Here is a 26,941-nt window from a genome sequence, read left to right as displayed (position 1 = left end):
ATCTATCAATTAAACCAGATGAAACCAATCAATTGGCTAAACTTCAAGCATGCCTTAAACACAGACAAAACTGAAGTTATTATACTTGGCCCTAAACGCCTCCGAAACACATTTTCTAATGACATAGAAGCTCTGGATGGCATTAACTTGGCCTCCAGCACCACCATAAGGAATCTTGGCATTATCTTTGATCAGGATCTGTCTTTTAACTCCCACATAAAACAAATCTCAAGGACTGCCTTCTTTCATCTACGTAATAAGACACATCCTGTCTCAAAATGATGCAGACAAACTAGTCCATGCATTTGTTACTTCAAGGCTGGATTACTGCAACTCATTGTTATCAGGTTGTCCCAAAAAGTGGCTTACTCCTGTATTAGCTGCTCTGCAATGGCTCCCGGTAAAATACAGAATAGAATTCGAAATCCTTCTCCTGACTTACAAAGCAATTAATGGTCAGGCTCCAGCATATCTTAAAGATCTCATAGTACCTTATGAACCAACTAGAGCATTGCGCTCCCAGACTGCAGAGGTTACTTGTAGTTCCTAGAGTCTCTAAGAGTACAATGGGAGCCAGAGCCTTCAGCTATCAAGCTCCTCTCCAGTGGAACCAGCTTCCAGGTTGTGTTCGGGAGGCAGACACCCTCTCCACATTTAAGAGCAGGCTAAAGACTTTCCTTTTTGATAAAGCTTATAGTTAGGGCTTGCTCAGGTTTGCCTTGGATCAGCCCCTAGTTATGCTGCTATAGGCTTAGACTGCCGGGGGACACCTCCCTGGTCTCTTCCTTCTCTTCATCTCTCCTCCCCTCCCTCTCTATCTGTATGCATTTATGTAAATGTATGTTACTAACTCATCATCCGGGGTATCATCCCCAGAGTGTCTGTCTCTCATGTGGCAGGTTGCCACTGATAAAGTTTACGTCAGGATCATGAATCGTGGCTGCGCCTGCTGACCTGGTCCTGCTGGACACCGGGAAGCCTTATTGACATTTTCCTGGATTCATCCAAACTTTCTCTTTTTCAACACAACATAATTTCTGTCAAGTGGATGTTGTATTTTTACTATGTTGTTTATCCTGTACACACGACATCTATTGCACGTCTGTCCGTCCTGGGAGAGGGATCCCTCCTCAGTTGCTCTCTCTGAGGTTTCTTCCATTTTCCCCCTTTATTTGTTGAGTTTCTTTTAGGAAGTTCTTCCTTGTGCGATGCGAGGGTCTAAGGACAGAGGGTGTCGTATCCTGTACAGTCTGTAAAGCCCACTGAGAAATGTGTCATTTTTGATTTTGGACGATATAAATCAATTTGATTTGAACAATAAACACATAATAGTAAAACAGATGCAGCCTAACAAAAGATGAAGTCAAGGGCTGTGTCTCAATTCAGGGGCTGCAGCCTTCGGAGGCTGCATTTGTAGACGGATTACGCCACAGCGGCCGCGACAGGGGTGTCCCATTTTGGCGACTCCTTCAGATGCAACCGACAAATGCGGCCTTCTTTTGCCAGATACATCTGATGTATCCTTCACGGCCTCAGGTATCCCAAGATTCATTGCGCGCCCAGAGAAAATAATTCTGACGAAAAATGGCGCCCCTCGACCCAGCAGTAGCGGCAAATGGATATACTTTTAAATGTAAGTATTGGGTTTCAACTTGCTCGAATAGCTAACGATACAAATGTTATAAAATTAAAGGCCCTTTAAAACATAAAAAGTTACGAGACATTAGTGCCGATGCTAGTTAAGCTAGCTGCTAGGAGCTCCAAGCAGTTGCTGAACTGCAGCTTGGCTGCCGGCATTCGACCTAAGTTAGCCTTTGAAAGTACTTTTAAGACCTTAACTTTCAAAACCTAAGAGTTTTAAATGTTGATTTATATTTTACATAGATTGTGGCGATTGTATAGATAATGTATTCTTCATATTACCTGCTTGGTTTTCTGAGTTGAATATCACTTAAAAAGTCCAGTGCAATCGTTGGGATTGATTATACATATTTTATTATTTATAATATGTGTACTTATTTTACAACTTAATCTCTTTTGTTTAGTGGTGTATAGCTAAACTTGTTCTAACATTTTGTTTTGTTTTAGGGAGAAGGAGACAGAAGAGAGGAGAGCAGGGGGAGGATGGAGGGCAGGGAGAGGATGGAGAGCAGGGAGAGGATGGAGAGCAGGGAGAGGAGGAGAGCAGGGAGAGGAGGAGAGCAGGGAGAGGATGGAGAGCAGGGAGAGGATGGACAGACTCTTCTCTCTGCTGGAGAAACTTGTAGACAAATGAAATGTAAATGAATTGAAATAAATATATGTAATGATGAATATATTGTGTATTTAATTTACATGAACTATAAATGAAAAGTAATGAAAACTTAATTGATTTCAAGGTTCAAGAAGGATTTATTTTGTACATATGATTTATTAATTTAGAAAAGGGATTGTCTAATTTAGAACATTACCTATCAATGAATGGAAATGAATGATCGAACAAAGAAAATGATCGAATGATTATTATAAACAAAAGTATTATAAACCAATATAACATTTACACTATATACAGATAAAGTTTGCTGCTGGACTTGGATGGGCTGCCACAATAATACCCCTGGTGTCTCCTGATGCATCATCTAAAATACATTATCGCCGGTGATGAAAGCATATCTTCAATAATGATTGAAAATAAAAAAATAAAAGTTTTATCTCTGGTTCCAGTTCTCTGGGAACAAATGTTAAAGTAAGCCGTCAACTGTGCTTGATAAGAGAGTTGCTAGGCGACGGGAGCGGCAAAATGTAGGGGCGTGAACAACTGTTGACGTACCAGGAAGTCCCCCGTAGATATTTCGTAGACCGCTCGGTTCAGCCTTCGCGGTATACGGAGATCCTGGCCTCCAAAGACCGCGAAGGCTACGTCCTCCGAAGGCTGCAGCTCCTGAATTGAGACACAGCCAAGGTGTCACGCTCAACTCAATCAAATGCCATCTAGAAGAGGTTCTGATCCAGCTGCTCCACAGAAACAGGGGACAGTATTTCACCTCTAAACTGGTCCATTCAATCTAAATTCATTAAAACCATCAGTTTATTTATAGAAGGTTATCTTATGTTTATATTTTAGTTTTCTGATAAATTATTAATATTGTGTATTGTATTCTACAGGTGCATATATCTCTCAGTTTCCTGTGGCACTGGGGGCTGTACGGTCTGTGGCACGGCTTGGGTCCGGGGTGGTAGAGATGAGGGAACGACTCGTGTTTTTGTTTCATCTTCCGCGCCGACATAGGACTGCTTCACCGGGAGGGGCACATGCAGCCACTCCAGGGGGCGGAGCCTTGAGTTAGCGGCTCAGAGTTGGCCGAATATCCCAGCAAGGGGAGTCACGCAGCAAGTTGTTTTTCAAGATGTGAATAACTAAACCTGCAGGCTTCTCCTCCATTCTGACAGACATTGCATCATGTGAGACCCAGATAACATGCAAACGGATGCTTTCATTTCCCGCTCTGCACCACGGCATTAAACCACCTGAACCAACACTGAACTTGGCATATTGTCATGTACGGCAGAGCTTCAGTGACTGTAATTTAGACAGAGATTTAATTGGCCCGTTATTACTTAATCAGCTGGTTATTAGCAGATTATTCCTGCTGGTGTCGTTCTATCGTTTCCCCTCATCTTCTGTATGACGGTGATGAGACTGCCACTGCTCTAATCTCTAAATTCTGTCCATAACGTCATTGTTATCCATCACATGTACAGCAGCCTCTCACACGGGGGAGTGTTAATGATCGTACAGTACGGCCCACCCCGCCACTTCTTCATCTCTAATTAATTTACGACGCAGCAGCGGAGCCTAGTCGTTGTTGCCTCCATTTGCTGGGAGAAAAACACAAGCAGCCCCTGCAACCTATCTTCCGAGTCTCCACCTTTAATGAGCCAGAAAGCACCACTGAGAATGGCGCTGATGAGCCAATCAGGGTCAGCCTTGAGCTGCACGTCAGTAACTGGCACCTCATACCCTTCCCCTCCACCTCCTCCTGGCTACTGCCACCACCGCCTGTCTTTACATAATATAATGACTGTTTCAGTCAGCTGCTACACAAGCCACACACTCGTTCTCCTCACCCACCCCTTAATCCCTCCCACTACCACCCTACCCCTCTAGCTTTGGGGGCTCTGCCAGGCCAATGCAATAAATGAAAAGAAAAAGAGACATTGCGAGAGAGGTAGAAAGAGACAGGGTAGATGTTGATAGAGGGCGAATGCAGCTCCACCTAAAGCCAAAATCATCACACGTTTCAGAAACCCAACACAGACAAAGTTGGATAGGTAAACATTTTTATAGAAAATGTGAAAAAGGACTCCTCACACTTGCTACTCTGGACTTTGATAGCTAATGATTTTAAGTAGAGAAGTAGCCCTCTGTCATCAAACAACAGACAGAAAGTGTCGAGACATCCACGTACAGCACAGCATTCCAACAGAAGGCAGGATTTTGTAACCCCCTCTCCTACTCCAGCTGTATAGTACCACAAAGAAACCCCTCCCTGCTTCTCTACCCTCCCCCAATTCCTCAAACCCTCAATCTTCTCCTCCCCCCTTTCACTGTAAAAATAAACACATGCTTACTTTCAGGGGCCCCTTTAATGTAGCCAGAGCTGAGCGCTTCATTTGTTAATATTACACCAGCCAATCAGGAGTGGATATGGAGCCTGTGTAGGCGTGTGTGTGTGTGTGTGTGTGTGTGTGTGTGTGTGTGTGTGTGTGTGTGTGTGTGTGGTAATAATGTAGTGACACAGCCAAGATACACTGCTCTACCCTACCAAAAGTCTTTGTGTGTAGGCTGGCTGTGTGTGCAGGGCTAGAAAGGAGGCAGAGATGGCAGCTCTCTCCTGATGTAATGCCAACTCTTAATTCCCTCCACCCATCGCCCCCCCCCCCACACACACACACACACACACACACACACACACACACACACACACACACACACCTTCTTCTTCTTAAATGTCTGTCCTGTCCAGGTCTGTCCTGTCCCGCTCAACACCAGGTTAACACCATTTGCCAAAAGTGGCCATTGCCAGCTGACTGAGTGGAATGATAATAAGCTATTTACAATCTGCTGCTCATTTCAGACACAATCTGCATCATGACAATTCATTTGGCTGATGCAACTCCACTCCTCCCATTCCGTCTCTCCACCACCTCCACCTTCTCCTCCTCCTCCTGGACTCTGCTTCTTACACACGACCGGGGAAGCGGTCCGTTTAATTTTTCAAACGTTTGATTCTTCGGTGGATGTGAGGCTTATCGCTGAGGTGCAGGAGCCAGACGTGTCAGCCCTGACTTCCCATCTCTACCCAATGGCAAAAAAGAAAGAAAATCCCCCACAGCCTCCATTTGTGCCATTAATCCAAAGTCAAAATGGTGGTGATGGGTGCAAAATGGCTTCCATGGCACAAAACTGGCAGGACTCTAAACCCAAACCAACATCATGTAAAGCTACACAGGCCACCTGTTCCCTTATTCTCTTATCAGACACGTTTGGATTTAAATCATCGTTTTTCCAATTTCACACGGGCTTCTCTTTTTTCTTGAAAAGCACTTAACATTGTATACATGCGTTGTATGTAGAAAGAGCCAAGGCAGTATTGGTAAAATGATTTTCAGTCTAGGGGGATTTTATTATACTGTTAAGCCTTATGGCTGTACCAGCTACTAAGCCCAGTGTTAAAGAAGCAGGGGGCCGTTGGGGTACTGGGGAGAAAATGAAATACCATTCAGGAAGTCCAGGTGGAATAACAGATTCACGCATTTAAATTGTTCACAGGTACCGAAATACTGCACAACGGTTCGTAATACTCTGGATAGTGATCACAGAACTGATTTCTCTTTTGTTCACAACAATCCCAAGGTAAACAGTGAGTGTAATCCAGCAGGAATGAGCCGTTGACCGGATGCGTGCGGTCATCGGGCCAGAGCCTTGTTCAACCTTTATGTCTTTTTGTGCCTGAGTCTCCTGCGTATTTATACAAAACTATTTATAAAAAAAAAAGCATTTCCCACAATGCAAGCAGTAGAAATGTAATTAATTACCTTTTCAAATGAAATAACACAATTATTGAAATTTAAATGGGATCATTACTAGGGTTGTGTATCGTTTGGTTTTTAATGATTCTGATTCTGCTTATCGATTCTTTGGGAGCTGCAAAACCTCGGAGGAGCGGCTTCACTTTTATCAGCAGGTACAGTAACTGCTACATTACTGCTCACTTCATACTCAATGCACACACAGAAAGAGGGCAGTGTAGTTGTTTACACACACACACACACACACACACACACACACACACACACACAGTGACTGTGATACTGAAACAAATGTCAGTAACTTGACCACCGCTGGTCAGTCCAGTCACTCTCACAGCAGACGCTATCGTGATCATTTCAATGATCTTCTCTGCACCTCAGCAGCTTGGTACTGGAACATAGTGGTCAACATAGCATTTATGAGCTGTAATCAAATGTTATTCTCTTTCAGCTGTCTGACATTAACAGAAAAACATGTACATGTGAAATACATTCACAAGTAAATTTCATGCAGAATTTCATATATAAATACAAATCAATTTATAAAGCAATCATTGTGGAGCTGGGTGCATGTACACAGGCCTCATTTCCACTTCCAGTCATAAATGGATGTAGAAACACCCGTAAACATCGGTTTGCATATTGATACTTGTGTCCGCTGCACCACCCATTACGCCTGTCAATGAGAAGAAAGGTTTTTCAAAAGAGCAGCTGCCATTTTATTTATTATTGCATTTTCATATTAAAATAATGAAAGAACTGCTTTCACTTCCATGTTGTGCTACATTCCTTCTAATGTACAATTCTTTTCACCAAAATGAGTCGTCTGGGTTGATGCTGAACAAGGACGGGGATTCTAAGAGGTAACGTTAGCAACGTTATTCTTCTTGGCCTTTAAGCATTTATCGAACAGCAGTGAGCGGCGTTTTTAAGGTGGTTGAATTGCTTTGCAGCGCAGACACAAGTATCACACAGTCACCTTCACAGTCATGTTTTTTGCCTAAATCATTTCTTCATGATGCTGGCCACCTCTGGTAAAATTGCCTAGATCCTTACAGAAAAGATAATGCTGTTCCTACCCTCTGTGTGTGTGTATATATAATATATATATATATATATATATATATATATATATATATATATATATATATATATATATATATATATATATATATATATATATATATATATATATATATATATATATATATATATATATATATATCCTGGCAGTTCAGTGATGATTCCGGCCTTCGTGAAAGCTCGGACCACAGTTGAGACTGATACCTTAGCCCAGGCATCCACGATCCATTGGCAGATAGTAGCGTAAGTCGCCCGGCGTTGTCTCCCTGTCTTGGTGAGTGTGTGTTCGCCTTCTGTCATCCACTGTTCCCACGCAGCTCGCAGTTTAACTTTGAACGCCCTGTTGACACCAATATCTAGCGACTGGAGTACTTTAGTTAATCCACAAAGAATGAAGGAAAGCTCCGAATTAGTTTGCTTCACTTCGCAGTTTGACAACATCGGTGAGAGGGGCGCGCATGGAGTCGCAGATCAATAGGAACGGAGATTTGGGGAAAAAGCCATCCGGTCTCTTTTATTCTATTATTTTAGTCCATCCGAACTTCGTCCATGTTGGTGATGTGCTCTGGCCGGATGTCATTTTCAGTGATCTTGTTTTTGCAGTATGCGCGGAAAGTGGCCAGCTTTTCTTCGTAATCTTTTGGCAGTTTCATAAAACGAAAGCACCAAGAAGGAACGCCTCGAAAGTCATGACAGTTTACATTTGTATGTCAACTTGTTACATACAGTAGGCCTAGACCGATTATGGCTTTATGCTTGAAACAATAAATAAAGTAAACAGTAGCACGGCTTACCTTTGCTCTCTCCCTTTTGGCGAATACATTTCGTCGTCTCTTTGGTGGAGGACTCTGCACTGGCGGACGTGTTTGAATCGGCGTGCTGGCTTGTGCTGGCTGGGGTCTCGGCAGTATTGTAGGCACAGCATCTGCGTTCAGTTTTAAATTCTTTTTGAATCTCATTTCCTTGGCGAGCATAGTTTGTTCGAAACACGATCTCTCAAAGTGCTGCCCACAAATCGTCGGTTTCATCGACGCACTTGTCTTGTCCATAAACTGCGACATTTTATCATCTTTTGGCCACAGAAAGATAGATTTGGAGACGGCCCCACATCCCCATACAACACATCGCTTCACAATTATCCTTGACGATCGATTGTTGTCCGTTCTTTCTCGTAATAATTGACAGCAGTCTTTGCTGGACGCTTCAACGCAGACGAACACTGTGTTCTACTTTCGGCGGCTGTATTCTACTTGTGACGTCATCGAACATTGCCGAAGGGGATGCTCTCGGCGCAGCGATCGATTGTTGTTAGCGGAAGTCATTTTTATGCTGTTATGATCGTGATTTATTACGAATACATCAATATTAAAAATATATATATGGCACATTTCACAATAGATATGCAACCTCTCTCATATACCAAGGCCAATAACACTGACAATATATCATTTCGTAGGCTCTTTAAAGTGGTGGAGCAGCATGTACCAGCCAAGACCCTGTTTCAGATGGAGCAGACAATACCTTACACTCCCATTGAAGAAGACAGTGTTGCTGAAGACTGCCAATCCATCACAGAAGAGCAGAGGCAGTGGATAGTTCAGAAAGTTTGGTTATATGTCACAACTTTGGTCACAAAGGTTGCCATGAACCAAAAGAAAGTTGCAGAGGGATCCAGCTGAAACTTCAGGATGGAACGATCCTTAAAGTGTGCAACGCACTTTTTTCTTCTACACTTGGTCTCACTGAAAGAACCATTAGACTCTGGCTGAACAAAGACACCATCGATCACCAACAACCGGCAGACCCGCCAACTACATCTGGACCTAAGAGTGGCAAGAATGCAAAGCTGGAAACTCCCGTCACGGATTTCCTTAAGGACTGATTGAAGGATCTGCCCACTGTTGATTCGCACTACTGCAGAAGCACAGCGACCTACAAAGACAAGAAGTTCCTTCACCCAGGCACAACCATCTCCCAACTACATCGGGAATATCAACAGGCAGCTGCAACTGCGAGAGTGAGGGCCATAGGGATACAACATTTCACACAAGTTCCATGAAGGAATGTATTCTGTAGTCATTCTGCGAAAAGATCAGTGTGATGTTTGCGTTTCATTCAAGCATGGAAATATCATTATTCGCACATCTTCAATATCGCCATTTTGAAGGTGTGATCAAAGAACATCCAGACTGTGTGCTCCGCTAGCATTTTAAACTGTTTGTGGCGGACCCTTCCCCATGGTCTGTCACCGTGGTGGGAATAAAAGGAGTGCACTGTTTTTGCCTAAATCAGATTTAAAATGGCCTAAATCACAATGGCATGTTCTTAAATTGGCCTAAGTAATTTAATCCTCTTATGTTACATAATTGACAGTGTTATTTGTGCGTCAATGGTCATATCCTTTTTGTGTGAAATGATTAATAAATATCATATATTCTATGTTTGGTTCAGTTTTTTCTGTTTTCTGAAAAACTTTCAAATGTGACATAGGCCATTAGATTAAGAAGGCGACGATACACTCTTTGCATATGATTTCACTTATCCTTTGTTTAGACGTATTTTGGATGAGGATCCGTTTGAGGGACTAGCTCTCCTGCTCCAGACATTTGATTTATTTTGCCTATCTGCTCTCTGTCGTACATTACTCTTCTACTCTGTGCTGCTGTCGCAACATTCAGGAACTTTTTCTTGATAGTTACCCAAAAGATCCCCCTGGTTGGCTGTTAGTTTAGAGAACACTTGATTTCAAATGCAGCAGCGTTTTCAATGAGCTAATCACGTATCAATATTGCAGTAAATGTACATTTAATTGTTGCCAAAATTGTGATTGAGATTAATATTGGAATAATTGTGCAGCCCTATTTTCTACTATCTAAATGAATCAGCCGTTCCTCCTCCAATGTGGAGCTTTCAAAGTGAGCGACAAGGAATAAACAGAAACAGAGAGTCCGATAGAATATTCACCTCAAACCGTCTCCTTAGTTAGGAAACAGTGTCACGGACATTATGGATGTCACAAGATCCGATACTTCTGTACCAAGTCGATACCAAAATTCAGAAAACATGACATTCATGACACATGTACTCAACATTTCTGTCTGGTATTACTCTCAGGGCTCGAGACTAACGGTGTCCCAAGGACTATAGAACATGCGTGTGGGACGCAGTAGACCCACTATCCACTCGACCAGGGGACCAACCCTCCTTTCCCCTGATAACGCTACATTGTGAACAACATATCGGCGTTGAAATCGGCAGGAGGAGAGTTTGTTAGTGTAAGCTGTTAGCTAGGAACAAGTCTTTTGAAAGAGTTTAACAACAACCATATATACTATAAAGCGTTGCCCTGGTGTGATGTTATACAGTGGACAACTTGGAAATAGTACACAGACCTACATCAACTATTAATACAGTGACACATACTCAAGAAAAACATGTTTCATTTGCATCTACATTCAAATGCGGAGTGATAAAATACAAAGGCCCGAAATGAACACCAGCAAAGCTCCAAATGCAGGTAGATTTTCTGTTTTGCGAGTACATCTCCGAAAGATATCCGCCACACTGGCGGGTAAATGTTTGTACTAAAGGACTCATGTAAAGAAACAACTGAGAGTTTCTACTGCGCTTCGGGGTCATTTACGGGCGTGTTTTTAATGCACGTCTAACAGCGTCGTCTCGAGTGCTCCTAGTTTACACTTCTCCAGAGATCAGGGAGTATGATCCCACAAAAGCTGCGATGCTTGTGGCACCAGGACTCTGTAGGGAGCAGGGGGGGTCACACTTCTTGGACAATGCCGTAGAGATATGCATAATATCTTGTAATCTTTACTAAAACAAATGTATACATGACACACATATGAATACATATAAAATATGCTTGGTCGGTGAGTTAAAAAGTTAATTTCAGATATGTACTGCGATCCTTTATTTAATGATGCGTGTTGATTCATGAGAAATAATGAAAAGGATTCACTTGTATTGTTAGGGTATTATTGGTTCAGTACGTGCATCCAGATTCCCACCACCTCACCTCCTCAGAAATGGTAAACACACACACACACACACACACACACACACACACACCAGAGCAACTGGTTGAGCACCAATGTAGATGTAACTACAACTTGTCCAAAGACTACATGAAAACTAACAGTTGTTTTAATCCATGGTATAATTAGTCCAGGAATCCATTCAGACCCATGTGGTTATTAAAACATAAAGCCTCAGCATCATGTATTATTAGTTGATATCTATGCAGCTCGTCATGTCACCCTTGAACCACACCCACACACACATATACACAGTACAGCAGGAGCGCAGTGTGATAATTACACACACCTTACCACAGCACCTAGAGCAACACACACACACACACACCTTCCGCCGAGTGCTCAGACACAACGCTGCTCTTTATTAAACTAGACAACAGCTCATTGTGGGCATTGCTATGACAACCAGTTGTCTATTTTTAAGCCATGCCACTAATCAATTCCTGCTCTGCTGTCGCCTGAGGGCGGGGGGGGTGCATGTGTGTGTGAGGCTACTGATGTGCAGGCAGGGGGGGCAGTGGTAGGGGGCAAAGGGGAGGAGGAGGGGTGAGTGTGGAGTTGGAGACAAAGAGCATGAGAAAGAAACAGTGTGGAGAATACATCTCATACCAACACACTCCACACAGTCTGAAATCATCGGTCTGTTAATCCATCACTTCAATGGTCCTAAATAAACCAAGACATCACTTCAAACTTCTTATTTGTCGTTATATTTGATATATATATTTTTTTTTAAACTTCCTAAGACCAATTGGTAATTTATGAGTTAAACATGACTAAACTGCCAATACAGTCATTTTCTGTGTCCATAAAACAAACAATGCGTGTTATTTTAAAATTCATTACATAGTTAATCAACATGTCATCTCTTCTGCTGCTCACCTCAACGCAATGTGCTTACAGATGTAATTAAACTGAGAGATTTGAAGAGGGATAAGAAAGGATTTGAATTAGACACGCAAATTTAATATTGGGTTCCGATTCAATAAAACACGATTTGATACACATCTCAATAGATTGTCCACAACCTGAGAAAACAAACATAAATGTGCTCAGTAAACCTCATGGGCTATTCGTTAGTCATTTAGAACAATATGAAAGATCAGAATATGATGACAGACATCCTCATGAGAAAGGGTTCAATAGTCCATAGCAACCTGCCACTTGAAGCATTCAATATTATGTGTGGAAACAGAACAGATCAAGTGTTGTCGTCCCCTTGTTGGACCTGAGTATGGTGCAAAATGAAAGGTCAGGGAGTCACCACCAACATCAGTCAACCTCCGGGGACAATGACCATCTACAACAAACTCCAGAGATCCGGGCAGGAGTTTTTGAGGTACACGTCATGGGAGAATGACAGATATCACCATCCGGAAACTCTTGGAGAAATCATCCTGAAGACATAATGGAATGAAGGGTTAATCTGAAGCATCTCTGTGCAATCCCACTGGCAAGGCAGTGCCGGAGACTCCCTGCCACCAAACCCTACGCTTCTCTACATCTCATCGACTGTCAGCACAAAAGAAAGTTGGATTCAATAATCAGATAATTTTTTGTCGTGTCCTTTTACTGTATATTAATGAGGGTAGTCTACATATTACAGTTAAACAGCAGCAGCAGAATATGTCAGGGTTAAACCATTAACCACTTTTACATAAAAAGCTCAATCTGAAAGACAGCTGCACTTTAATTGTGTTAATAACAATGACTTGAAAAAGTGAAAGTACAGTCAGCGAGCGCCAATTAACATTCATTCTGTGCGTTGTCTGGTTAATAGGCTCCCTCAAAAATAATCCAAAATGGACAGAGTCTGACTCCATCTACACAAACACTGTATGTGATCACATCATTTAATATCCACTAATGTAAAGAGGGCTTCGCTGGTCACTTCTTTCCAACGGCTTTGTGATTACGCTGGATGTGACTTGTTTAAGGCCCTGTCACACATATCCGTATGGCGGAAACGTATACGAAAAATGGCTCACAATTCCAAATACATCCAACTTTTCATCGGATTGGAAAAGTGAACGTATACAGATACGCATGTCTAACCTATTGATAGAGTATCAATTACTTATACTAAATGTATCAGACGAATACCCAACGAATGCATAACGTATACAAAAATATAGCGTACAAATATCGCACGCTGGTGTACGTTGATATAAGGTAAGGTATAAGTAGTGTTTGTTAAGAGTACGCGGTGTTACGCTGGGGTGCGTTGTTGAACGCTGAGTCTGTGAAAATGTTTTGAGTGTGTTCAAGATTTTCGGACGTAACCAACGTGTTCTTCATAAGTTATACAGCCGTTACACATAAATTACGCTAGACATACGTGAATACAGTATGTGAATACCTACGTGAATACGTTAGAGGTACGTTAGATATAGGCTACGTCGGCTGACGGTCAACCCTACAGCCAACTTATTGATAACGAGTGGATAACCTATTCGTAACCTATGTTAAACTTATGCCGGACGGAGGAGTAACTTATTAAACGTGTTTCTACAGTACAGTTAGCGTTCAGCTAGCGTTTTGGGAGCTTATTGGGGTTTGAATATAGTATATAGGGTGAATGTGAGTAGCTCATCCTCACTTCTTCACAGCACGTCTTGATGAATACATCAACCCATCATCAGAGAGCATGGAGGATGCTGAGAGGCTGCGACAAGAGTACATTCTAGCCTGTTCTCCAGCATCAGCATGACATGAACCAAATGGCACTTTTCCAGCTCCGTTTGCCAGACGCTCTGATACGTTTTAAATAAGTAAGTGATACGCTATCAATAGGTTTGACATACGTATAATAATTCGATATGTATACGTCAGCTACAACACCGCTGTGGAAAAGTTGGACGTATTTGGACTCTGACAAATCTTGAGCTAATTTTCATATACGCCGGTATACGTTTCTGCCATACGGAACTGTGTGACAGGTCCTTTAATACAACGCAAAGCACCAACTCCTGGAGTTTAATAATAATAAAAAATAAAAATCACAATTAGTCCGGCCCATTTCATGAAAACCCTTTGATCTGTTGATAGTAAAGCAGTGGACTGCTGGGATCCTTTGATTTAATGTGAAAGAGAAGCGGTCCCTTTATGAAAGGCAAGTAATAGAAAAACTACCCACTAAACATTTAAATGGGTTTTTTTGTTTCCTGAGGTTAAATTCTGAGAAACTATTTAGGAAAATGTCACTAATTATTCCTTATTGTCAGACAACAGAGGAGTGTTTCTTGTTGTTGTGACAATGTTGCTGCAAATTAGAGTCATGTTCCTTTAAACAAAAAAAAAAAAGGCACAGAACAGAAGTAATATTCTCTCTCTTTTTATTTATTTTTGCCCAGAAAACAGAGCACAGTGAAAAACGCACTGAGCCAGTGTAAGCCGGTTTGTAACCTCAGGGTATGGAATAATCTCTTAATATGTAGCCGTTAGTGGTCAAGACGTCACACAGTAAGACAGTCAGAAAGAGAGCCAGGGTGGGAGGTGAGGAGGAGCAGCAGCCCGGTGTTCTCACAGCAGAAAGAGGAAAATATCTTCCTTTCATAGCTGGCACTTTGACAAGAAAAGACTGAGTGCAGAACTTCAGACCACAGGGTGGGGCAGACACTGTTTCACCAGCCAAACGAGAGAAAAAGAAGAAAGAAAAAAGCAGCGGGAACATGAGACATTCAGTCAGAGCGAGGCACACAGACGTAGCACCGACATCTTAAAATCGGGGCTGAATGTGGCAGTCAGAAGAATCACTACACATCAACACAACACTCCTCTAACGCCTGACCATCAACATCACACTGCATTCTGGGTATTTCAGGTGTGAATGCATCATTGCTGGATGCAGGTGATAATTTACATATGGCGTAAATGTTTTTAGTACACATCACAGCAGATTTGCGACAAACGAAAGTTGAACAATGAAATGGATGATGGTTTACTCCATTACATACTTGAGTCACTTGTTTCCGATACATTGTACTTGTTGGAGTTAATGCAGCTTACTTTTTACTTTCGTTACATTTGGACACATTAATAGCCCTACTTGTATTTATTTATTATGTATTCATGCACATCCTGTTAAGAGGCTGACTGTCTGCTGACCTTGTCTGCTGGCTCGCCGTTACCCCACCGCAGCCACGCCCCTTCAGGACTCTGTTCACGGCAGAATAATGGCTGAAGCTCCAGTGGGGGATTCAGACGACACTAAACTGGCCTAACTTTCCCCACTGTCGGAGTAGAACTAGCAGCTCATATTAAACTGACCACAGCGCAGCGAGCTCCAGCTGTCAGTGCTGGTCTGAGGTCAAGGTGTGGCTGTTGTGTTAATGCTAATAAGTGTCATATACAGACAGTCGGGATGGGACAAGAGTGGTTCAGTTGATCACATGAGCTCACCATTACGGTAATAGAAAGAACAGACAATGTTGCCATTTTGTTATCCTATATTTAAGTATGGGCATCTTATGATTTGAACTGTTACACTAAAAAATATGTTCATTAAAAAAAGCTACTACATTTAAATGATTATTGAGATAATGTCGTTAATCGCCAGGATAATTGTAACATGACAAAACTATTACTAGTCAGAATGTCGTATGTAACTGTTACGGTGTGTGGCTGTGATACAGTATGAACCACGGAAGGGGTCATGGTCATTCATCAGCCTGAAGAACACAAAATGTGTGCAAATTAGGGACGAAGAAAAAGACCTTTTCTGTGGATATGACATACATTTCCACCAGAGGTCTTGTCAGGTAAAGAAGAGAACACACCTGTACTTAACATTCATGTCTCCTAATGAGCCTAAATGACTCATGTGATATGATAAGTAAGTATGTGTGCATGTGTGTGTGCGTGTGTGCGTGTGCGTGTGCAACACAGCACAGTTTCTCTAGTCTAACATGATGTTAGGGTAGCCATCTTATCCAGTCTGAATAATCAATAACTGAAATTTAGAGCCAACTAACTAAAATTATGTTGGTATTATTTTTGACATGTTTAATAGTAGAATAAGATTATACGGAACATTATCCAGGCATGGCATATTAATTATTCACCATCACTTGTTGCTATGAGCCGTTTTCAGTGAAGTGAGTTTTTAAGGATCACGTTCAGAGTCTTTCTAACTTCTGTTCACTTCCCTGGGAGAAATGTTTCCCGACTTCTTTCCCGAAAGCCATGAGAAGTCGTCTGCTTCGAGGCAAAGACACAAAAACTACTTCTGTAAAATTGTGTTGTTCATATTTGCAATGTTCGATGTGTTTTTAGATGCTTCCGCTGTCACTGCGGGCGAAGTCTGTGTCTCTGTTCATCTTTATTGTCCATGCTGTGGAAATGCATCTAAAAGCGTGTTCTGTATAGTCACTTAAACATTTAAATGAATGGCAATTTAATGCTATAAAATATGCCCTATTAGAATTTCTTTTTTCAATGACGGGTAATAATAGATTATGATGAACATTTTAGAAACCTGTCTGTCAAAATGACGGACAACGAGAAAGTGCAACGCTCCAACAACAAGTATGATCACATGTTTTGTTTTTGCTGCTCTTTTATTGGTAAAAAGTACCTCAGGTGTTCTTACGTTTTCTTAATTTAACAAAACAAAACGACCAACTTTAATTGTAAACATCGAGCCTGTACGTTTTCTATGCAGCTTTCATAACTTGTACACACATTAGTAAGAACAAATCCTCCATAACTAACCTGAGCAGCCACAACAATCTCCAACTTTAGTCAAGTGCTCTTTATGAATTCATTGCTGTGTGCACAAGTTATTCATTCAAAAGAGTACAAACTATAAAATCTGAGCAAATTCCCTGATGACACCTGCTTGGCTCCATCGCTAAACTATTTTAAAGCTACTATGAATAAAGCGCCATTGCATGAGAAATGCATGTCAAACACTTGTTTATATGTTGATGTTTTCTATATTCTATATATGGCTCATGCTCCCTTCCAAACACAATGCATCCTCCAGCTATCAGTGCTGGATGTATGACTTTACTCAGTGTACACATCGTCTATATACCAACAGCCTCCCATCTGAGGATTAACACCTTTTATAAAAGAGACTGTCAATGTTTCATCAGCATCAAATTAAAAAAGTTATTCTGGCTGTGGACAGTGAGCATTGGGACGATTGTGTTCAGACCAGTAAACTGGGGTGACCTTGTGAAGCACCTGGCTAAAAGCAGCACAGCAATGCAGCAATGATGTGCGCTCTGCTTATTAAGCGGCTGGTCACAGCTACACTGCCACTGACTGCTGGACCATCTCTACAACCAACTGTGAGAATAATGAAGCTGCAAACATTTCCCCACTCCTCGTTACTACGTCACTACAGCACCAACACAACACTCCCTGCTATACATTCATTACTAATCAGTCAGTGCAGGCTACAGGCATTACCCACAGCTCTTCAGATGGATTACACAGCAGAACACAACTCTTCAGCCTTTATGGAAATGATAATTCAATTCCTACATAATCATAAGAATAAAAAATAAGAACTTAAGAATTTAACAAGAAAACTATTACCTATTACTTAGGGGTCTTCATCAAGTGCTTTGGTCTTGATCTGAGTTCTTTATTATTGGGTATCTTTCCATACAGAGTCCGAACTGATACTTCTTTTTATTTGCAGCAGAAGATATGCAATCAGGCGGTACGACGGTATATACCGTGCAATGTTACCGATGAGGAACAACTCTGGTTATATGATTATCAGCCCTTTGCACAGTACTTTGATATGAAAGATGTGCAAAAACCTGCAGGAAAAGTCAAGGCTTTTCTTATTGTGTGTGTTTTTATATTGAGTGAAGTCAGGCTGGTATTTATTAACCTGTTAACCTTAAAACCTGAAACACTTGACATTTTTGAAAAAGTTTTTTTTAAGTGTAAGTTCTCATTTAATGCAAATAAAATAAGGAAATAATCAAATGTGATGAAGTACGGTATGGTGAGATACAGTTACCGTGTTATAAGATTTATTTTGAATCCTCTTTTTATCCTCCCACATGTACACAATGCACACATAGTGAAAGCCCCCCCTAGTATTAGGAGCAGTCCGGTTCCTTGCTCAAGGAGGCAAACTGGCACGTCTCCAGGTACCAGTCCCTCCGACCATCCGGCTCCAAAGTCAAGTACCTATAGACTGAGATACTGTCACCCACAATACAGTCTACTTGCATACCTTGTTTTACACTTCCTGATCCAAATACTGAGGCTTCTGATTCAAACCTATTGTGATGATCAGTGTAAATTCTGAAGTTCGATATGATCTAAATGAAAAGTTAACTTGAAACTGACTGACGTCAGGTAGAGAGCAGATGTCGAAGCACAAAAACACTCCTGATTGAGTGGTGTAACAGAAATGACACACCCACCCTGCGATTCTCCCCGCCAGCTCAAACAATAACTGTGCGGGCACATAGTGCGCATCCCCTGACCATGTCCCCGTGTACAGAGCGATATGGGGTTTGCTCCTCCGCTTCACAGGGTCTAGGGGTGTAACCAATATCCAAATCTACGGTTCCGTTCAGACTCAGTTTTTAAGGGGGGTGGCAGGAGAATAAGAAAAAACAGCCAACTACAAGAACATTAAAGAACACTGAGGTAGATACACTTATTTTTTTATACACTAAATAAAGACATAATTGACTTTGTCAATTAGTAAACTTACTAAATTAAATCACTTTCACTTTCCCACAGTGTGCGAGTGGACAGTGAAGTGAAAAATGGACGACTCGATGATTACTGGAGTTGCTACGCTTGTTACTGTAAGGAAGTGCAAGAAAACCTTCACCAATAAAGCAATAACATAAGTAACATGTAGACAAGTGATATTTGAATATGCTCACACTAACACAGCACGCTAGCTCGGTTAATAGCTAGGTGTTACTAACAAGCTAAAGCAAAAGCTTACGTTTACCACGCATCTTCAAATTTGATACATCTTTGTATCAAATGTTGTGGTTTGCTGGTAGCCAGTTACTAGCACTGCTGCGCTGAGCAAAGGACATGCTACGGAGCGCCTCATCTCATGATGTTACTATAGTTACCATCCCTCTGCTAAGCAACTACTAAAAATATAAAGATTGTGAAAGGTTCCCTCGGTACCAGTTCATCTATCCCCTCAGTCACAAGTTACAGTCTGAAGTAAGGACACATTTATGGAGAGCTGTCAGGCGGTACTACAGTTCTGCTGACAGCTAACGTAACAGAGCTAAACACAGAGGAAAATAAAGCCTTAAACAGTGAACTGCAGTTTAGTCCGGGTGTCCATTAGGCCTTTTGATTCTGACAGAAGTGTTGGCCCTCCCCACTTGGGTTAAAAAGAGACCATTTGTGTCAGAATGCCCTGGAGGCTCCTCAAACCACAGCTCTCACAAGCATCATTCAGTGTCCGGTCCATCTTCTCCCACAAATTATATTTTTCATCTGACATATTTAACAGCTCAGGACGGACAGACTCGGCCTCCATTTTCTTGGGTGACAAGTCCCGCCCCTTCTAATATATAATTGGTTCCCTGAATAGGAGTGACAGGGACGACCGCAGCGGCTGAGACAAATATATGGAGAAGTTTACAGTAAGAAAATGTACTAAAGTAATTCAGTTCGGAGTTCCAGACACTTTACATTCGTGTTGACATTCGATCTGATTGCTGTCAGAGATGAAAGTAAGCAGATACATTTACCCTTGTACTGTACACTGTTATTGATTACAACGTGCTTTACATTAACTAATCATGGATTAATGCAGCATTGTTGCAGCTTTGCCGCTGACAACTAACAGATATAGATTATAATAACAAAGTAAAGATTGACTTTTTGATTTAGGGATGGTTAAAAATTGTATTTGAATGTTAATCTGGAGCGCTGATACAGAGGTTACCATTCAATATATTACAAAACTGTAAGATAGTACAGTAATATAGTGTACTCATAAAGAACACACGGTCACATGTATAAAATCTGATTACAAATATTCTTTATGCATATAGAAGAGTGGGATCTGCATGTTTTACAGTCGCTGTAGTATTTTTAGTATTAAGTATTAATTAAAAATCAATACAGTATGACAAAAGATAATATTGCATAATATTTTCTTAAACCCATTATATGAAGGCTCATGTATCCCGTGTTGTCTGGCACTAAAGACAGAAGTGAAAATATATTCTTTGCCAGACTTCAAATCTGAGTGCGATCCTTATAACACAGGGGTCGGGAGCCGTATATGGTTCTTTCGATGACGCCATATGGCTCGCAGACACTTTTGAGCTCCGTTTCGCAAAGGGCGGGGCTTCGCTCCCGACACAAACACACGTGCGCACACACCTACCTACAGTCAGAGACAGAGCGGAGGAAAGGAGAGGAGTGAACAAAAAAATATCCACGCACGCACACCCCCCAATTTTAATCTTCCACCAATCAATCAATTAACGGCTCATGCTTAAGGTGGGCTGACTTTAAAGATATGAGAGGTAACATTTCTGCACTATTGTGTCTAAAAAACGATTAGACCTATGTTATACATTCTGTTGAGTTGTGTACTTACATTATCCCAAATGTTTCCAACTATTTATAAACCCAGGTAAATCTGTAATTTTAAATCAATGTAATGGTGCGCATCATTCAAACTTAGTTCATATCTGCTCATCCCCAGTGTTCACCAGGGAAACACTCATTTTTAAAGTGAAACTGCTTTGTTCAGTGTTTTTCCCCCCACTTTACTCACCAGGTCCGTTTGTTTTTGAGAGGAAAGCTCTGCGGACAATTCGGCTCCCAGTAAAAACCTCCTGAACGATTGGATCTCGAGTTATCCAAGAATCAAGCTGAGCATAGCCTTTCGCTCATAGCAGCTTCGCTCTGTGCCCACAGGGGAAACACTGCTTTGGAAAGTAAAGCTGCCAGCTTTACTGGCAAAAATATCCTGAAAGATGAACAATGGCAAAATGCTAATCGGGAGAAGTGGACTGCAATGACAAACTCCCAGGGGTCCTTACGCCGTCTTTTGTTATTGTTTTGATTGAGAGCCCCCTAGTGGATTTTCTGGCAGAAACTCTGAAATTATTTTGATGCCATTTTATGAGGGTACAGACAGCATATTGCAATTTAAATTCATTCATTATTTCTGACATTTCAATTGTAAATCTTTTTTTTTTTTTTTTCTCGGTGCTTTGCATTTTTATTGGCCACCATTTACTTTTAAGAAACAGCCAACAAAAATCATACACCAAAACCAGCCAGCGAGATCTTTGCTTTTGGAAGCTTGAAATTTTCTGCTTGGCAAGATTCAGGTTCTGCTTTTTGAAAACTCAACTCTTTTGGGGCAGAGCCACCTAAACAACATTTAAAATGTAACATTTCCGAAGGCTTGAAAAGAACTAGTTTGCACATAATGTTCTGAATGCATCCCTTCATAGCCTCCACCTGGCTGCATCCCACTGCCTCTTTGTAGTCTCAACACCACAAAGTGCACAAATGGGGATAGCAGTACACCTTGCAGACCGTCCCTCCTCAAAGCCATTCATAGTGTTTCACTCAGTTGTTCACATGAAGAGTGACAAAATAGAAATAGTTGTGCGAAGAATGAAAAAGAAGAAGAGGTTGAGAGGAGTTTAAACTTGGCTTTCTCTCACACGTTCACACAGCTGGCACATCACTTAGAAAGTGTAAATGATTGTCGGATTATCAGATTCTGACCCTGGGAGGTTCCAGGTGCTGTTTGATGATCTGACAAGCACATGGTTTAAAGCCAACCGAATCCTAAAGATCTGTTTGTTTTGCCTTGGTGGCTAGGAAAAACTAAATCCGACTATGTTGCATTTTAGCAGAAAATCACTCATTTTACTAATTTGTAAATGGAATTGGACGTTTTGCTCATAAAATATGCAAATTTGCAATACACAAAACAGTTGCATGTTTGCTCCCACATTATATTCACTTGGTAAATTCACAGCAATATTTTTGCTTCATGCCTGGTATACACCTCTGCACAGTTTGTGCGGCTGGATTCCTCATCACAAGCTATTCCCTGTAAACACATGAGCTTATTCTTTGGTCTACCAGGTGTACTGGCTACATGGATAGCTGGGGAACGGTGTACACCATCAACCATTCAACACATTCTGCCACTCTTTGAGTGGAGAAAAGTGTTTTCCATCTGGTTGGGAGGTGAGCCTGAGAGCAGCTGTACATGTCCAATATTATTCATTGTGTGACCTGAACCCAGAGCGCTTTCTAGGTTTTACTGGGACAGAGTTTCAAACATGGTCCACAGTGAAGAACTGCTGAGTGTTACAGGTCAGAAAAACTTCACATCATTCATAATGGGATGTTTGTATTTAATATTTTACCTTTATGTCTATTGCAGTCATCAGTCTCAAGAAGTAACGTTATCCTTGTTGTTCAATATATACATGTAGAACTTCATATGAAGAATTCTATGGTTCAGCTGGAAACATTTTGGGGGTTGTGTACTTCTACGCACCAATCAAGATTTAGAAAAATGTATTGCACAAAAGTGACAACAGTTATGAGGTCGTCAGTCAACTCTGATCAAACCACACGTGCACACTTGTGATGACTTTTGACTACTTGGCTCTTATAAAACAATACTTAAGGATGTGGCTGAACTTTACCTGCAATGTTGTTTGTTTAGTCATGAATATTTAATGTTCAGCTACTTTAGGTCACGTCCAACAGTCAAAACTACATGTGATTTCAATCAACACTAGTAGACGTTTTAGAATAGACTGCCAACAATATTTGTCCCATTGTTTAGAAACCGTGTTGAGTAAATAACTAACACCTTTATGTTTCAACGATCAAATGTCTCTTTGAGCACATATCTTCAAGTACAATTCTTTAATAACCCAATATGAGGATTCCATAAAAATGTTTGGTAATGTCAAATGCTTATGTTTTAAAAATATATAAAATCGGTTGATTTATATTTATCCCAATTATGAACATCGGTGATATTGTAGCTCTACACTATAGAAACTAAAAGGAGCACAGACAGCTTCAAATCCTTCAAAAGCAAGTCTGATGTCCTGGTACACATGTTATAAACTAAATTAGAGCCTAATCATAATGTGCATTGTTTCAATAAGGACCAGCTAAATTATAATTAAAAACATCAAACCCTAATTGCATATTCATAAAAACGCTCTAGAGGTAGAACTACTGTAAGAAGCCGTCATCACAGTATGGCAGTCTTCATCTGTATTTTACTGGGGCTGCTGAGACTGAGCTGGAAATAGGAAGAGGAAGGACTCCATCATTGAGAATACTACAGTTCATTCACACCATTCAACAGCAGGGACCTTTCATTCATACAGACCCACTATCACTATGTGAGTGGAGGGCTGAGTGTATCAAGGTCTGCCAACTTTTATTTCAGAACCAAAGGCTGTGGGGCCGCTTTCCTTCCACGCTCAGGTGAAGATTTGTGAACTGAGCACAATTTCTTAAATTATAAGTGTCACTTTTTTTTTTTTTAATTGCCTTGGTGTGAATATGAGCTGTATAAATAATGCATTGCCTACAGAGGAGACAGGTCAAACAGCTGATTGAAAGTGATACACTGCTGAGGAAAGGGACAGAGGGGGGGGCAGGTTTCATGGGAAGATGGGACCAAGCAATGACAACCACTTTTCTGATGTCTGTCAACTTTTCATTATCCAAAGCTGGTGTAAATGACAACAATACATTGTGTCTTAACAAGAACTTACAATGACCCATTCCTGCAAATATCTCCTCTTGTATTGGAGGAAGGTAAGATTAACATAATTTGACCTGCGCACACCTTCTCCCTTCACCTCATTTAACAACTCTCCATCTCAAACGACTGCACATATGCTGTTGGAGTTTAGATAGGGACTAAACAATACTACCACAAAGACAGTGCTACCAGTCATATGTGAATCAATCTGCATGTGACTCATATAAATCTTGGAGGAGCAGTGCAGCAACAGAGGAGAGAACAATTCTGTTCAACAGACACGAAATGAGATCCTGTATACTGCAGAATAATAGGCAGAATACATTAAATATTGATTCCCGTTTGGTCTCTAGCGTCATGTAGATCTCTACCTCCGTTAATGCGCCGCTCAGGAAACAACCAGCCGCCTGAATCACGCCTTGCCCTTACAGTAAAATGTTGGTTATGTTGTCAGGCGCCAGGCAGCCATTTAGGTGCATATGGAGCCAGTTGAGTCTACGTAAATGGCTGATGCATTTCGGATTTTTCTACCTAATTGCCAAGAGCCATCAGCGACCCCGGCCTCCTTCTTGCCTTTTAATCCGCCACTTCATACAGTTTTGCTTCAATAAAACCTTTCTAGCGTCTCGTCTCATCCGGGTGCTCTTTAAATGAGCGTTAACAAGTATTCGGAGGAGCTGGGCTCTTTCTCCAGTCTGAGTTAACCCCTAGAGACTCTGGATCAAACAATGAAACGGATTGGAGGCATTCCGCACAACGTTTCCATCCCGATGTAAATCACGGGATCTCCGTTAACACTTCAGGTTTGATCAAAAACACAACCAGACGAGGAGGATTGAGATATACAATAATGTTTCTGATGCGACTCCAGACCATTAAATGTAATTTAACAGTTCGAGGCGACGGCTACTGGTCGCCAACATGTCAGCCTGCATCAATAAATAGCAAAGCAAAGCCGCTCTATTGTCTATGAGCATATCCACCGGTAGGAAAACGACACAACAACTAGCCGTCCTGCCGCGACATGAATCCCGCCGCTGCCATTTCAAAACATCTCCCGCCGGAGCCAGGCCTCGCACACATCCTCGGACTCACCTGTGTCTCCTTTTCGCCTCAGTGTGTACAGTCTCCGGGTTCACGGTCCGATCCTGACGCGCTGCAGCGGCTCCACACCACCAGTCCCCGGCACCGGCAGGCAGCACTGAGCTGCTGATTGGGCCTCGGCAGACGCTCACCCCTCGGTGCAGCCAGACAGACAGCTCATTGGTCAGGCAGTCACTCCGTGTAGCCCAGACAGACCGCTGAATGGCTGTTTGTTTCCCCAGCAGATCCAGACAGACAGCTGATTGGTCTTCCGGCCCTTATGGCTGGAAGCACTGAGAGAGTTGATTGGTCGTTTATTTCCGCGGTGGCGAAAGAGAGTGATCTGATTGGTTGGTAGGAGTGTTGTTGTCTGTGTCTGGATGGAGAGCCATGTTAACTCCGATGGGGCTAAAGAAACAATGCGTTCGTTTACATTCATAAAAGTAGCCTAACCGGGTCGTTTTAAGCTTTTTACATGAATTATTTAAGTAAACCGGTTCCCTTGACTGGAGGCAGGGATTAAAAGAACCCTGTTTGCTACATTTATAAACCTGATTTATTTAGCGGGTTACCGTTTCTTTTCAGGCATGTGCATGACAAAGACCCAATACAGGGCAAACATAGCTGTGACAGCAGTGCGGATTTAACGTCATTACTCTTATCAAAAGGAATCTGTAGGCTACTCTCAGTGCACCCTCAGTCCAAATGTTGTTGCAAATAAAACTCTTCAACCTGCAGCTTCATTGCACTTCAAATGGGCCAAGGTTCAAAAACATTACATCACATTACATTAATACAGGTCATTTTATCATTATCACATTGCCAGGGATAGGGGAGGGATGTGATAACTGATCAGCTGTACACAACTGGGTTTTAATATAACAAGTTTGCAGTGCAAGTAAATGCGTCGTTCTGCTTTTTAACCGTAGCTTTCTTCCTATAGCCTATAGGTCTGTGGAAGCATACAGTGCGAACGATGTAAACATGTCACATTTCTCATGTGAATGAAGTAGCTGATCCACCTTAAAAGTCAGCCCACCTTAAGCGTGAGCTGTTGTTGTCGCTGTTAGCTTCGGGGCTAACCAGAGCCCCTTCACTTTTATCAGCAGGTGGATTTGAGGAGTTGTAGGATCTATTAGCCGAAAAATAAACAGTGCACACACTACACAACTCCGTTACTGCTGACTTCATACTCACTGCACACACACGCTCCCTCCCTCGACCGCACACTCGCTGTCGCTCGCATCGGTACTGTGGGCTGAACGGAGATGATTTGCAGGTGATGGTTGCAGATGATATGCAGGTGGTGGTTGCAGATGATATGCAGGTGGTTGTTGCAGATGATATGCAGGTGATGGTTGCAGATGATATGCAGGTGGTGGTTGCAGATGATATGCAGGTGATGGTTGCAGATGATTTGCAGGTGATGGTTGCAGATGATATGCAGGTGGTGGTTGCAGATGATATGCAGGTGGTGGTTGCAGATGATATGCAGGTGATGGTTGCAGATGATTTGCAGGTGGTGGTTGCAGATGATATGCAGGTGGTGGTTGCAGATGATATGCAGGTGATGGTTGCAGATGATATGCAGGTGGTGGTTGCAGATGATATGCAGGTGGTGGTTGCAGATATGCAGGTGATGGTTGCAGATGATTTGCAGGTGATGGTTGCAGATGATATGCAGGTGGTGGTTGCAGATGATATGCAGGTGATGGTTGCAGATGATATGCAGGTGGTGGTTGCAGATGATATGCAGGTGATGGTTGCAGATGATATGCAGGTGGTGGTTGCAGATGATATGCAGGTGATGGTTGCAGATGATATGCAGGTGATGGTTGCAGATGATATGCAGGTGGTGGTCGCAGATGATATGCAGGTGATGGTTGCAGATGGGCAGTTTAATAAAATCATAATT

The 26,941-nt window shown here is 41.8% G+C and overlaps 1 protein-coding gene across 2 annotated transcripts in view; it reads right to left on the bottom strand.

Annotated features, from left to right (window-relative positions):
- Positions 1-26,318, bottom strand: part of gatad2b (GATA zinc finger domain containing 2B) — a 50,320-nt gene extending 24,002 nt beyond the window's left edge. The window contains exons 1-2 of one of the 2 annotated variants that reach the window (XM_029442888.1): positions 26,224-26,318; positions 25,039-25,434 (exon numbers count right to left, since the gene is read on the bottom strand). The gene's annotated coding sequence lies outside the window, so the exon portion shown is untranslated. Of the gene's footprint in view, positions 1-25,038; positions 25,656-26,223 lie in introns of those variants that run through there. The other variant, XM_029442889.1, reaches the window with a different exon arrangement.
- Between the last annotated feature and the right edge of the window lie 623 nt (positions 26,319-26,941).

Source organism: Cottoperca gobio, chromosome 11, assembly GCF_900634415.1.
Source record: "Cottoperca gobio chromosome 11, fCotGob3.1, whole genome shotgun sequence".
NCBI lineage: Eukaryota > Metazoa > Chordata > Actinopteri > Perciformes > Bovichtidae > Cottoperca > Cottoperca gobio.
Note: the sequence above shows the minus strand (reverse complement) of the source record. Positions and strands in the feature narration are given on the sequence as shown.